At 39.7% G+C, this 12403-nt stretch overlaps 1 pseudogene; it reads right to left on the minus strand.

The window, feature by feature from the left end:
• Positions 1-8328: 8328 nt before the first annotated feature.
• LOC118529414 (G2/mitotic-specific cyclin-B2-like) overlaps positions 8329-12403 on the minus strand; it is a 39793-nt pseudogene continuing 35718 nt past the window's right edge.

Below are 12403 nucleotides of genomic sequence, written 5' to 3' on the forward strand. Positions count from 1 at the left end.
GGGCGCACCATCCAGGCAAGGACAGACAGTGACTTGGGGAACACAGCCGCCCTCGCTCCTGCACGCAGACACCTGCCCCTCACCTGCCCGGTACTACATGCTCTCAGAACGGCATCAAAAAGATAGATAAACTGCTGGTATTTGGAGCCTCTGAGGACCTCTGTCTTTCCACTCAGGGGGGAGGGACTGACCCTTTGCCTCCCTGCGCCCTCACCTAAGCCATGACTTCTTTGTTGTGCTATAGGTCATTATATTCCATGTTCAAATGTCAACAATGTTTTTAAAATCTCTTACACACACACACACACACACATTTTCCCCCACCGTGGAATCAAAATGTTTTGTTTAACTGACTTATTTTCAGATTTCAGCTTAGCAAACCACAGCCCTCCCATCCCATCATCCTGCACCCTGACTGGTGTGTTTTGAGTCATGAGAGAAGCCTGACCTGCATTTCCTTTCTGGGAAGGATTCTATAGATGTCAATTTGGAACAGGAACATAAACACTGGGATGTGAGATCTACAATGGCAGATGTCTTGTTTTGATTCCCTATGGTATTCCCAAGCGGGGAAGATTGCCTGGCACATGGAAGGATTGAGAAGCTATTTGTGAATGAACAAACAAACAAGTGAACGACGAATGTGTACGTCTCATAACGAATTTAGTTTTGTCATTTCTGCTCGAGATTAGCAGGATAATTTTCAAGTTTAGAAAACACGCTTGCCTCTTGTATGTATCTTCTCCCTCACCTGAGTCCTTCCATTCATTTTGTACGGTATGAGCTTTCCCTTAGAAAAGCTAAAGGCCAAAAGGGGTTTGCATCCAGACACCTGTCCTATTGCCCCACAATGTCGCCAGCTTGTGTTTTCATTCATTTGTTTAATTTATTAAATTATTAGTAGTTACTGAGTGTCCGCAAGGTACAGGGCACAGTCCCAGACTCCTGGATGACAAAGGTGAACAGTGAACGAGGCAGAGTTCCCCGTGCCTGGCATCTTGAATCTAATGAAACATGCAGAGAAGCTCATTATATTTCGAAGGTGTTGGGGCAGAGGAAGTTCTAAGTTAAACATGAGAAGCCAAGCATTGGTCAGAGCAGCAGGTGAGAGAGGTTCTCGTGGAGAACCCTCCTGAAAGCCATTTTTGGGAACCTATCGCTCCCTGATGCGGCAGACAGTGCACCCCTCCGCAATCTGATTGGAGGTTCTATGCCGTGTAGAACACGTACAAATAAAGATAGTTACCCTCTTTTTCTCTTATAAGTCATTGGACATCAATGACCTAGTATAAGAAATTGAATGGAATATTGAGAGAAAGCAAAATCTAGTAAGGGACCAATGTACACTCAGCTTTTAGGAATTTCAGTAAAGACCCATTTCATGTAAATATCCTCCTTTGCTCTGACTGTGGTGATATGGAATTCTTTCTTTTCTTCAGTTTTGGAATGCATATATGGGAGAGATTGAGAGTTTGGGGGGAAGGATAGCTTTCTTATCAGAAAAGTGCACCAAAAAAAAAAAAAAAAAAAAAAAAGGAAAAGAAAAGAAAGAAAGAGAAAAAGAAAAGAAATGTGTACCTTACCTTGACTTATGTGAAAACATGGAAAGATTAATCAATTTGGAGGTAAAATAATTAAAATCAATACAGGTGCACAGTTTATTGGATTGCTTAAATTTTTTATCCTCTCTGACATTTTGTAGTCACATTTGTAAAATGATGTGCTAATAATAATTATGCCTATTTGCAGAAATATTTTAGGATTAAATGAGGTGATTTGAGGACTAAAGGTAAGTAACTAAACTCTGAACACAAGTCAAGTTTTGTCTTCAAATCACATAATATTCCTGTTACCATACAGTTAAAGGAAAGATGCATTGCAATTCAAATTAAGAACTTTCTCCCTCACTTTATGTTTTATTACAGCTTTCTCAAGGTGAAGCTATTTATTTTATTTTATTTTTTTTTAAAGATTTTATTTATTTATTTGGGAGAGAGAGAATGAGAGAGAGCACATGAGAGGGGGGAGGGTCAGAGGGAGAAGCAGACTCCCTGCCGAGCAGGGAGCTGATGTGGGACTCGATCCAGGGACTCCAGGATCATGACCTGAGCCGAAGGCAGTCGCTTAACCAACTGAGCCACCCAGGTGCCCAAGGTGAAGCTATTTAAAAAATAATGTCTATAATGTTTTAAAATCAAAATTAAACATGCGGTGGAGTCAGTGAATGCAAATAAGACTGAACATTATTGATATTAGAATTTTTAATACGTTTTAGCTGAAAATAGCACATGACTACAAGGGATAGATCATACATCTCTGTGTCTTCCCAGTGCATCCAAGGTTTGCAGGAGTTTGTGAAGACAGGGATATTTAACTTGTAAGATAAACGAATTCTTTTCAGTTCAGGGCCAAAGCATTTTAAGTGGCCTCACTCAGATATTATGAGAATTTCTTAGTTACAACAGCCTTGCACAGGAATACTTCTGTGGAAGTTAGACCTTACTATTTGCGAGGGCTTTTCCTAAGACTTTTCTCTTGTACGGACTACCTTTTGAAATACTGTTCTCAAATGTAACCAAGAACATTTTACCATCAAACCAAGGGAGTTGTTCTCACTTTATATGTTCATTTCAATTGGTGATGAAGAAGCATCCGTTTGTGTGGACACACAGCCTGAAACCACAAGGAGGACGTGGAGATATCTTTGAAAAGAAACATAATGGAGTCATAATAATGACAATTTTACCTTCAAATATAGAAAGGGGTAAAATATATTCTCTGTGGTTCCAAAAGGTGAAGGTAGCAAGGGGACATTTTTCTTTTTCCTAGAAGGAATTGCTTTAGAAAAATCAGAGTTTCTGAAATTGAAATAGGCCACCTTTTGCAGGAGGAAGTCTCAGGTAATGTAATTTTTACAGAGTAGACAAGTTCTTGTAAAGGATGTTTAAGCCTGTCCACATATCTGGCAGAGATTGGAAGTAAAATGTTCACCCTCTGGATGACACATTAGAGTTGCCTGGGTGCATTTTGCGACAGGATGCCTGGGCCCCCATGGTAACCATGCAGATTCTGCCGGTCTGGGCAGGCCCTCATCACGATCTTCTCTAAGCTATGGATAGAATAACTCCCTAGGTGTTCTAAGGTGCACCCAGAAGTCAGAAAATGTATGCTAACTGATCTCTAGAGTTGTTTCTCATCGGATGGATCTTGTGCTTTTAGTAGATACCCGTGCTGAGCAGGGTTAAAACAATTGAGGATAGTTGGGGATCAATCCAGATTGCCCTCGTGCCCGGCAAAGCAGTCCCCGTGCAAAGCACCGGGAGCAGATTGATGGAGTTTAAATAGAGCGTTGATCTGTGCCTTGTTCATTACTGCTTTATTCAAGAGACAAGTATCAGCAAAGTCCTCTGGTCTTTGCCTCAAATAGAGACAGATGCTGACAGTTCTGGCCCGCCCATCTTCCCCAGGAAGACGATCTTCATGGAACCAGGCCAGCAGCACCGTCCCCGACTCAGTGACAGAGAAAAGGTTATACAATACATCCACCTAGCTCGTGCATTGAAAGATTGCAGAGCCCAGGGTGTATTTCATTAAAACCACCCCATTCCCAGAGCCTGTTAGCAGTGGCTGGAAAACATCATTCTCAATGCAGTGGGGAAAATCCTGTCATCGTGTGGTGGAAGCAAGATGGGAATTCTGACATCTCCGTGGTAATGTGTGTGTGTGTTTGTCACAACCTCTTTTCCTTGTCACCGTGCCTTCCAGACTTTATGACACCAAGTCTTGGCATAATCTCCGCCCTGCCGGCACATTTGCCTCTACTGAGAATTAGGTGTTTAATTTTCTGGGTCCTTATTGTGGCTTTTTGGATGTAAATTTGCATTAAGCTATTTCTGTGTAAATAGAATTTTGACATAATAGGAGCACCGATGTGGACTGGCGTGGCTGCCGGCACATCGTCTCAAATCCATCTATTCCATACTGCGGCTTAATTTAAAGGCTGGATTACTTGAAAATGCATTTATTAAGTCTGACCTACTTTTTAAATATTTAATATTCCATTTTGGTTTCCTTGTAACAAAAGAAGCTTCAAGGTCTTCGTGTTCTTGCCAATTTTTAAAGCATAGATATTGATTCAGCTAATAAGACACTGTACGGACTCACCGTCCCTGGACCACTTTCAAGAGTGGTATTTAAAGCAATTAGCAGTTCACAAGATCCTACGGGTACTTGGACGTCCCAAAGGACTGATCTGCATTTGTTCTTTCTGAAAATTCACCTTTTTGCCTTTCTTCAGACATGTGACCATGCTGTTGGTAAGAAGACTCGAAATCCACAGTGAGAATACGATCACCACCTTCACAGAGCGGAGCCTGTTTACGGCTTCACTGAGGCTATTCCTTTGATTAAAATATTCTGACAGGGGAAATGGTAGACACACAGGCAAAAGATAGATGGAAATGGTTGAGAATGAAGAGGGAAGAAAACAGGGAGACAATTAAAAAAATAGTATGTGATGCCAACTTGCGAAATTTAAGCAGAATTTATATATGCATATTGCTTAGTTCATTGATAAAATAAGTTAAGGTAACATACACTAAGAAATCTCAATAAGAGACAATAAACAATAAAGTTGGAATAGTGTGAGGAAACAGGAGGGGGTAGAGTAACTTGCAGCCAGGGTAAACCCAGCACAGAGAAATGCTTAGCATACCATTTTGTGCTAGATGGAGTTCAATTTCCCTAGCAGCCAAGCCAAGATAAAATACGACAATTACATGAATTAACTCTCCGTAAGATTGGAGCAAACAAGTCAATCAATTTAGCTGTTTTTGATCCTGAACTCATAGTGAGTTTGTTCAATAGAGCCACTTAACAGGAATTCTTGTGGTCTGGATGACAACACCCAACAACTTAGCAGTAATAAATGCAATAAAGGGTTTCAAGAGTTGAAAAATATTTATTTACATTAGAGTTCTCTAGCGAGGCAAAAAACTCATACTTAGCTTAGGGAATAGAAATAAAATAGGTAATAGTCAGTCATGCTATGCCATCTAAGCTTATTGTTCTATATTAAGCAAGAGCAACAGTTATCCAAACTGGGAGGAGGTGGTGGTCCTGGGGGGGGGGGGGTCATTGCTTAGTTACTGCTGAAGAAGCAATGCTGAGTATCAGACAAGCTGCTGGGGCATCATGCTTCGAAATAGCAAAGGACTTGGCTTTTATTTCTTGTAAAAGTTTGCAGACAACTTCAGCCAGTATGCGTGGAGAGGAATGGTAACCCTTACAAAATACCTTAATCAAAGAGACAACAATTTTCTTTAAGTCTTGAACAGAAGAAGATGTGTGGACGTAAATTATCATGGGCACCATTTCAGAACTATGGCTGAGTCCTTATGAAGAGCTATTTATAATAGTATATACTGACAAAATCCTAATATGTTTATTAAATGATATATTTTTATTAAATAATATTTTATTAAACGATATTTTATTTTTATGATAAAGTATAATTAATAAACATGTCTCTATGCTGTCTTTGTTAGCTTATTTTTAGTGGACTCTAACCCAGTGTAATTTCCTGGCCTGGAAGCAATTCATGTGACACATCTAATCTTAAACAGATGAAATTTGGATGTCATTATTTCAGCTTTATGAATTCTTAAAAATTTGAATAAGTCCTCATTTGAGACTACTAAACTTTCTATTTTGACTATCAGGCCTTTTGAGTGTAATGGTAACCTCTCCATTGTTTATACAAAGATTTATATTTCTTGCCTGATGCCTTGGCTGGAACTTCAAGAACAATGTTGAATTATAACAGTGATAATGGGGCTGATTGTTTTGTTCCTGATTTTAATAGGAATTCCACTGTGCTTTGAATTAATTAGGATACTTAAAACCAGTGTTAGATATACTCCATTTATCATATTAAGGCATTTCTCTTCCATAACAAATTTACTGACATCTCCTTTAATCAGGAAAGTATTTTACATTTTAAAATTAGTTTTTTTGCCACTCAAAAAGAGTGGATGGATTTCCACTTCTAAACTATTACTTAGATGAATTATACACATTAATTAGGAAATATGCATTAAATTCTTGCAGTATTGGAACATCCTTGTAACCTTGAAATTGTGTGTGTATTTGCATTCATGCAGGCATAGATAGATATCTAGGTCATCAGTCTTTTAAACATATTGATCTTTTTTCTATGTTTTGAAACTTGAAATGCTTTAGAAAGTATGTATTCCTTGAAGAACATATAAAGCTCCTAAAACACGTGAACCAGGTACTTTTTTATAGAATTCTTTTCACTTACAGTTCCCTAGAAAAAATATCTTTTAGTATATTTGCAAACTTATTAACATAGTACTTTATATAATGTATAACATTCATAAAAGTTAAACATTTTTCTCCTCTAGAATTGAGGTTATACCCCCTGATTTGTTGCTAAAATTTTTTACGTGTGTATTCTTGCTCAATTTTTTAATTTAATCAATCAGAACTTTATCAGAGGTCTTAGATTTATTCCTCCTTTCCTGTGGCACGGGACATTCCCTTTTACTAATTCCTGCTGTTATCTTTTAGTGTTTTCCCTTATTTGAATACATTTGGCTGGCCTGTCCATCAGGATAAGGGGCCTGCGGTAACAAGCACCGCAAAATCTCAGCGGCTTAAAGCATCAAATCCCCGTCTGTCTCCAGCTCCCCTCCCACTGCAGGGGGGCAAGAACACCTCTCTGGGTGACCCTGACTCCAGGATGTAGCCAGCACTGTGGTCCATGGCAAACAGGGACAAGACGGAGGAACTGATGAGACCTGGCCTTTAGAGCTCCCAATGTGCAAATGACACACATCCCTCGGCCAAAGAGTTAATGCCATGTCTGACTTCCGGTGGCTCCAAAGTTCATCAGCAGGTGCCTGGAGGGAAACCAGAGGGAAAACACAGGTCTTCTCCTTTCCTGTGGGGTTTTTGTTTGTTTTCCCTCCAGGTTGGCTGTTTAGTTCCATTTTTAGTACCCATTTGGTTAGATATGAAGTATTTTAAGACTTTTACTAGGTTCATTTTTTTTTTTTATTCAGGGTTTGTTACTTTCTAAATATTCTCCTCTTTTGATTTCCTCTTTGTCCTTAGTAATTAAAAATTTACAAATCCAGTGGCTATATTTTTTGTTTTGTTCATTCTTTGGCTTTTAGTTTAAAACTCTATAGCGTTAGGCTACAAAGCACTTGCTCTCAGGTAGCTAAATTGTCTCCATTTTCCAATTCGAGGCTTTTGTAAGTTTGTATCTGGGTGTGTGTGCTTATGTGTGTGCACGGGAGAGAAAAGTTATTGTAATCAATATATTCTAGGATGTTTTGAACATTTTCTTGAGATGGAGGAAAGAGGAAATGAAAGCCCAAGTCTGTATTATTATTACTTTATTTTTATTTTTATTTTATTTTATTTTTTTTTAGAGAGAGAGAGCACACATGTGCCACATGGGGTGGGGAAGGGGTAGAGGGAGGAGAGAGAAAATCTTACACGGGCAACACACCCAGCGCAGAGCCGGACACGGGGCTCAATCTCAACACCCTGAGATCATGACCTGAGCCGAAATCAAGAGTGGGTTGCTTAACCGACTGAGCCAGTTAGGTGGCCCCCATCCCCAAGTCTGTATGTTTTTGTTGGGAGAAAGAGTCGGGGGGAGAAAGGAGAGTTTTGAGTCAGGGAAGGTTAACTTCAATTTTGCCCTGAACTTTCCATATACCATCATACTTAGTAAACCAAATGTTCTGTGGAAATCCATGTGTGTCCTCATTCCACAGCAGTGGACCTGAGGTTCTAAGTGATCAGGGCATTTGACCAAAGCCATACATCTAGTCATCCAGAGCTCTGAGATTTGCTCACCTCTTTTTGTGTGATTGGGTGCTTCTTCTGCCTTTCTTTTGTTCCATTTGGGGCAGAAAATGCGGAAACTGAGCAGACTGAGTTAAGAGACCGCTTCTCTCGGTTCATTCCACTGTGGAGACCGATTATTACTGGTGTCTAAGATGATCACTTTTATATGCTATTTTTAGAACTTTGTTCCAAATTCCAAACATATCTACCCGGTGATCCCTAATATCACCACTTGGATAAACCACAGTTAATTTCAGCACAATGAAAAATATGTTCCTTCTCTAGTGGCACTCTTCTCTATGAAGAGCTTTCCTCTTCACCTGTGTGTGACAAAGTACCGGAAATGATCCTTCAGCTTTTCCTGTCCGTTAACCCACCTGGACCACCCCTAAGTGCAGCCACTGCCCTTCCTTTTCCCTCATGTGTGTCCATGTATCTCAGCCTTTAGTGCTGCTTTAGGCTGAACTGCTTTCCTTCCCTCTGGGCATATGGCCAAATGTCCCAAACTTTCTCCTTAGAAACACTCTCACCTCTTGTGAACACTTTCTTCTCACAGAAGCCAGAGAGATTCTAAAGAAAAAAGTAAAAGTGATCATACTATAGGCTTATATAAAACTCTTTAAAACAGGTGGTGCAGTCAGTTAAGTCTCTGATTCTTGGTTTCAGCTCAGGTTGTGGTCTTAGGGCCATGAGATTGATGCCCCACATTGGGCACCACACGCAGCCGGGAGCCTGCTCGAGATTCTCTCTCTCCCTCTGCCCTTCCCTCTCCCCCTGCTCTCTCTCCCTTTCTAAACAACAACAACAACAAACAAAAAACAAAACAACTCTTTAAAACACTCCTAGTGTGAAAAGTCACCAGGTCTGCAAGACCATCACTGTGACCTGGCACCTGTCCGCACCTCTGGACGTCCTGTCCATTGATTACTATTCTCTGCCCTCACTGTCTACTTTGCATCCCAGACCATCCTTCTTTCTGCTTTATTTGGTGTCCTCCTAACTAGTGTGTCAGTCATACAGTAAGCATTACCATGCAAGGCACACAACAGGATCTTCCACTTCTCCCACAGCACTCACAATCACTGTCATTATCTATTTGATTACTTAATATCTATCTCCCCGACTAATCTAAATGCTTCATGAAGGCCAGGAATGACCCTACCTTGTTAACTTTGTATTCCCAACACCTGGTACCTAGTGCCTGACACATAATAGGAATTAGAAATTATTTGTCTAATAAAAGGAACACTTAGAGACCACATAGAAACAACTAATGAAGCATATTGGATAATAAAACATCTTTTTAAAGAGAAAGCCAGCTTATAGAAATTTCATGAAGGCCCCTTGATATCAAATTAGTCTGAAAATTAATTCTTTCTGAACAGAGGTTCTGACAAAATCCTAAACATATATCAAGGTTATAAATTCTATTTATCTTTCAATACCACGAGCCAACATATTGCCTCCCTAAAGGCTTCTTGAACCTCCCCTGGTCTTCTACCATGAATTCTAATGAATCTTGCTCTTGTCTTATCTCCTGAGTTATCCAAGAACTTCAGGAGAGCAAAGAACTTCCCTTTGTATTTAGCATTCCATTTTGTGCATATTAAGTAACTATTAAACCTCTACTGAATAAATAAACACATCCAGGGTGATTTATTACAGAATACTAAATACCAGGAAGCACTAATGGAAGACGTATTAGGACCCAGTCATCACATTAGACCACAATTATGCAAAGTGTAAATAAATACAAATAAATCCAACTTGGAGACCTTACCTTGAAGACTATGTCCTTTTACTTGGGAACACTTTCAGTCTTTATTTCTGACACCCATTCTGCCCTGAATCATGTCCTCATTCTCATACCTCCTTAAAGGAAATGAGAATCATGCCTCACCCCTGGTAATTGCAAGAGTAATCGTGTGTATCACAAACCCTAGGACAGCTTCTCGAATTAAAAGTGTATGTGCCTCATAATTCATTTTTATTTACTGGAAATTTGGCTTACAACTCTTGTAATATTGCATATGATTAATTATGCCATAAAATGTGTATGTTCAAGCTTATGTTTACTCCTGTAAGAGGATCCATGCCTGGTTTTCTGTATTCTATGGGGAGCTCAACATGATGCACTGAGGTTTCATTTGCATGATATTTGCATAAATTTGCATTTCCATACAATTCTATTAATTTTACATAAGAAATACACCTGATTCTAATGATAATTAAATCTAATCTTATGGCCCATAAAAGAAGTGGTAGTACTGGAAGAAACTGGATAATATAAAAGTTGGCAAAGAGTACAGAATGTATGTAAAATTACTGCAAATGATTACTCCCCATTGCATGAGGAGTTCTACCTTCAAAACATTCCTATATTTCTCTTCTCCTTTGAGTCCCATATGAAACTTTTCAGGTAAGCAGGTCAGAGATGACACCAATCTTACCAGAAGAGCCTAGGTGTCCCAGCAATTAAGAGTTATATCCAAGGTCAAGGAATAGGTTTCTGCAAGTATCACATGAACTCTGGAGCCAAATCTCAAAGCTTATGCCTCTTCTACCTCTTCCTGAATCATGGGTCCACAGAGCCAAGAGAGATAGGAAGAAAGAGAACTCTACTAAGGACAAGAGAAGCTCTAGAAGCCCACCTTCCTTCCTGCTCCTTTCTCTGATGCCTTTACTCCTTCCTTTTCTCTGGACTTGCATTCTCTCTCCCCACATACCCAGCCTATTCTCATTAACTGGTTCTATTGAAAGCTGAACTAGAAATTCAAGGTGGCCACTCTCTGGGAACTTGCACTTTCAAAGGCGATTCTGTCAGTTAAGACAGCTTTTTGTCTTAGAGATAGAGCTAATTTTGTGGGATTATAAGCAGGTTGATTTTTGACAATACTAAAGGCTAGTCCTGCCTATGATTGTTAAATTGCTGCAGGGATAAGTCAGAAAGACAGCTCTGTGTTATGAATTCTAAGTCCCTGCATAGATGAGAAAGAGTTAGAATGGGAGAATTGGGACCCCTCCAGGGGTAGCACTCAGCTTTTCAGATAAACAATTGAATCACATAAGCAATTAACAACAACCACAATGATATCCATAGACACATTGCACAGTAGACTCTCTGTACTAACTCTAATGCTTTTTGTAAGTTCATAAAATAGTTATTACTAACTTCCTAGGTGAGCAGACAGATGTTTAAAAAGATTACATAACTTGTCCGAAGTCTCATAGCCAATATGCAGCTGAGCCACGATGCAGACTGTGGCCTCTCAAATTCTAAAATCACTTTTTTAGATTTGATCCTTCAGATTGTCGACAAACATAAGCTCAAATAATTGGAAAGCTAGAAGTGGATATAAAAATCTTGCCCCATGTCTTGCATTTTGCTATGACAAGATTAAGGCTAAGTGACATCTCTCAGATTGGATAGCTGGTTGGTGGCCATATCAGGAATAGAACAAAGTTTTCTAGGTATAGTGTGTTAGTTAGTTTCTTCCTGGCCCCAAAGTATCAGGCCTTCCCTCTCATTCCTCAAGCTGACTCCATGTACATGCGCCCAGAGTCTCTGTGGTGATTCCTTCTGTTTGGATCCCAGGAGGTGGTATTAATCAGCACAAAACAGTACAACCCCAGTGGTGACTGATGGCAGGAGAATATTGACCATGAACAAGAGGCACGACGTCACCCATAATGTATGACTTTATTTTGCATCTAGGATTATCCAAGTTGCCTATACGCTTGTACCATTGGCATTTTGGGTCAGAACAATTTGCGTTCCAATATCAGCATGAGTGTAGACAGGTGGTAAGCCCTGGATCCTGCAGTATGCGCCCTCTGAGACACAGCTCTCACACCCGTGCAGCTGAACCAATAAAACCTACGTCACAGAGCTGTTGTAAGTAATAACAATTATTAGTATAATAAATAATGATACGTATAAATCATATATTATATATATAAAATAAATGAGGAGCACCTGAGTGGTGCAGTCAGTGAAGCATCTGACTCTTGGTTTTGGCTCAGGTTGTGACTCGGGGTCATGAGACCAAGCCTCGTGTGGGACTCTGTACTCAGTGCGGAGTCTGCTTGGGACTCTCTCTCCCTTTCCCACTGTCCCTCCCTACTGCTCTTTCTCTCTAAAATAAATAAATAAAATCTTTAAAAAATTTTAAAAATAAAATAACTGATATTACTGTTTTTTTTTTTTTAATTCATGTGTTTTAATGCCAACACCTCTAAAGCCAGGATCGCCGGTTTATTGAGTACCTGGTAAAAAGAGAGAACAACTGTTGGATACTGTGGTTTAAGTCAGTGCTGGGTAGTTTTCCAAGAAAGCTCAGGAAATAGTTTTGCAGTAATGATACGAGGCTTGAATAATACTTCCTGCTTGCTGCAAACATTTCTAGCACTCACCGTGAATACTCAGTATTTCAGTGTTTATCCACCTAACTTTTCTTCCCCCTTTCTCCCTCTTGCTGTGCAGGGAATTTAACATTGTCACTTTTGGGGGCGCCTGGGT

This window comes from Halichoerus grypus, chromosome 10 (genome assembly GCF_964656455.1).
Source record: "Halichoerus grypus chromosome 10, mHalGry1.hap1.1, whole genome shotgun sequence".
Taxonomy (NCBI): domain Eukaryota; kingdom Metazoa; phylum Chordata; class Mammalia; order Carnivora; family Phocidae; genus Halichoerus; species Halichoerus grypus.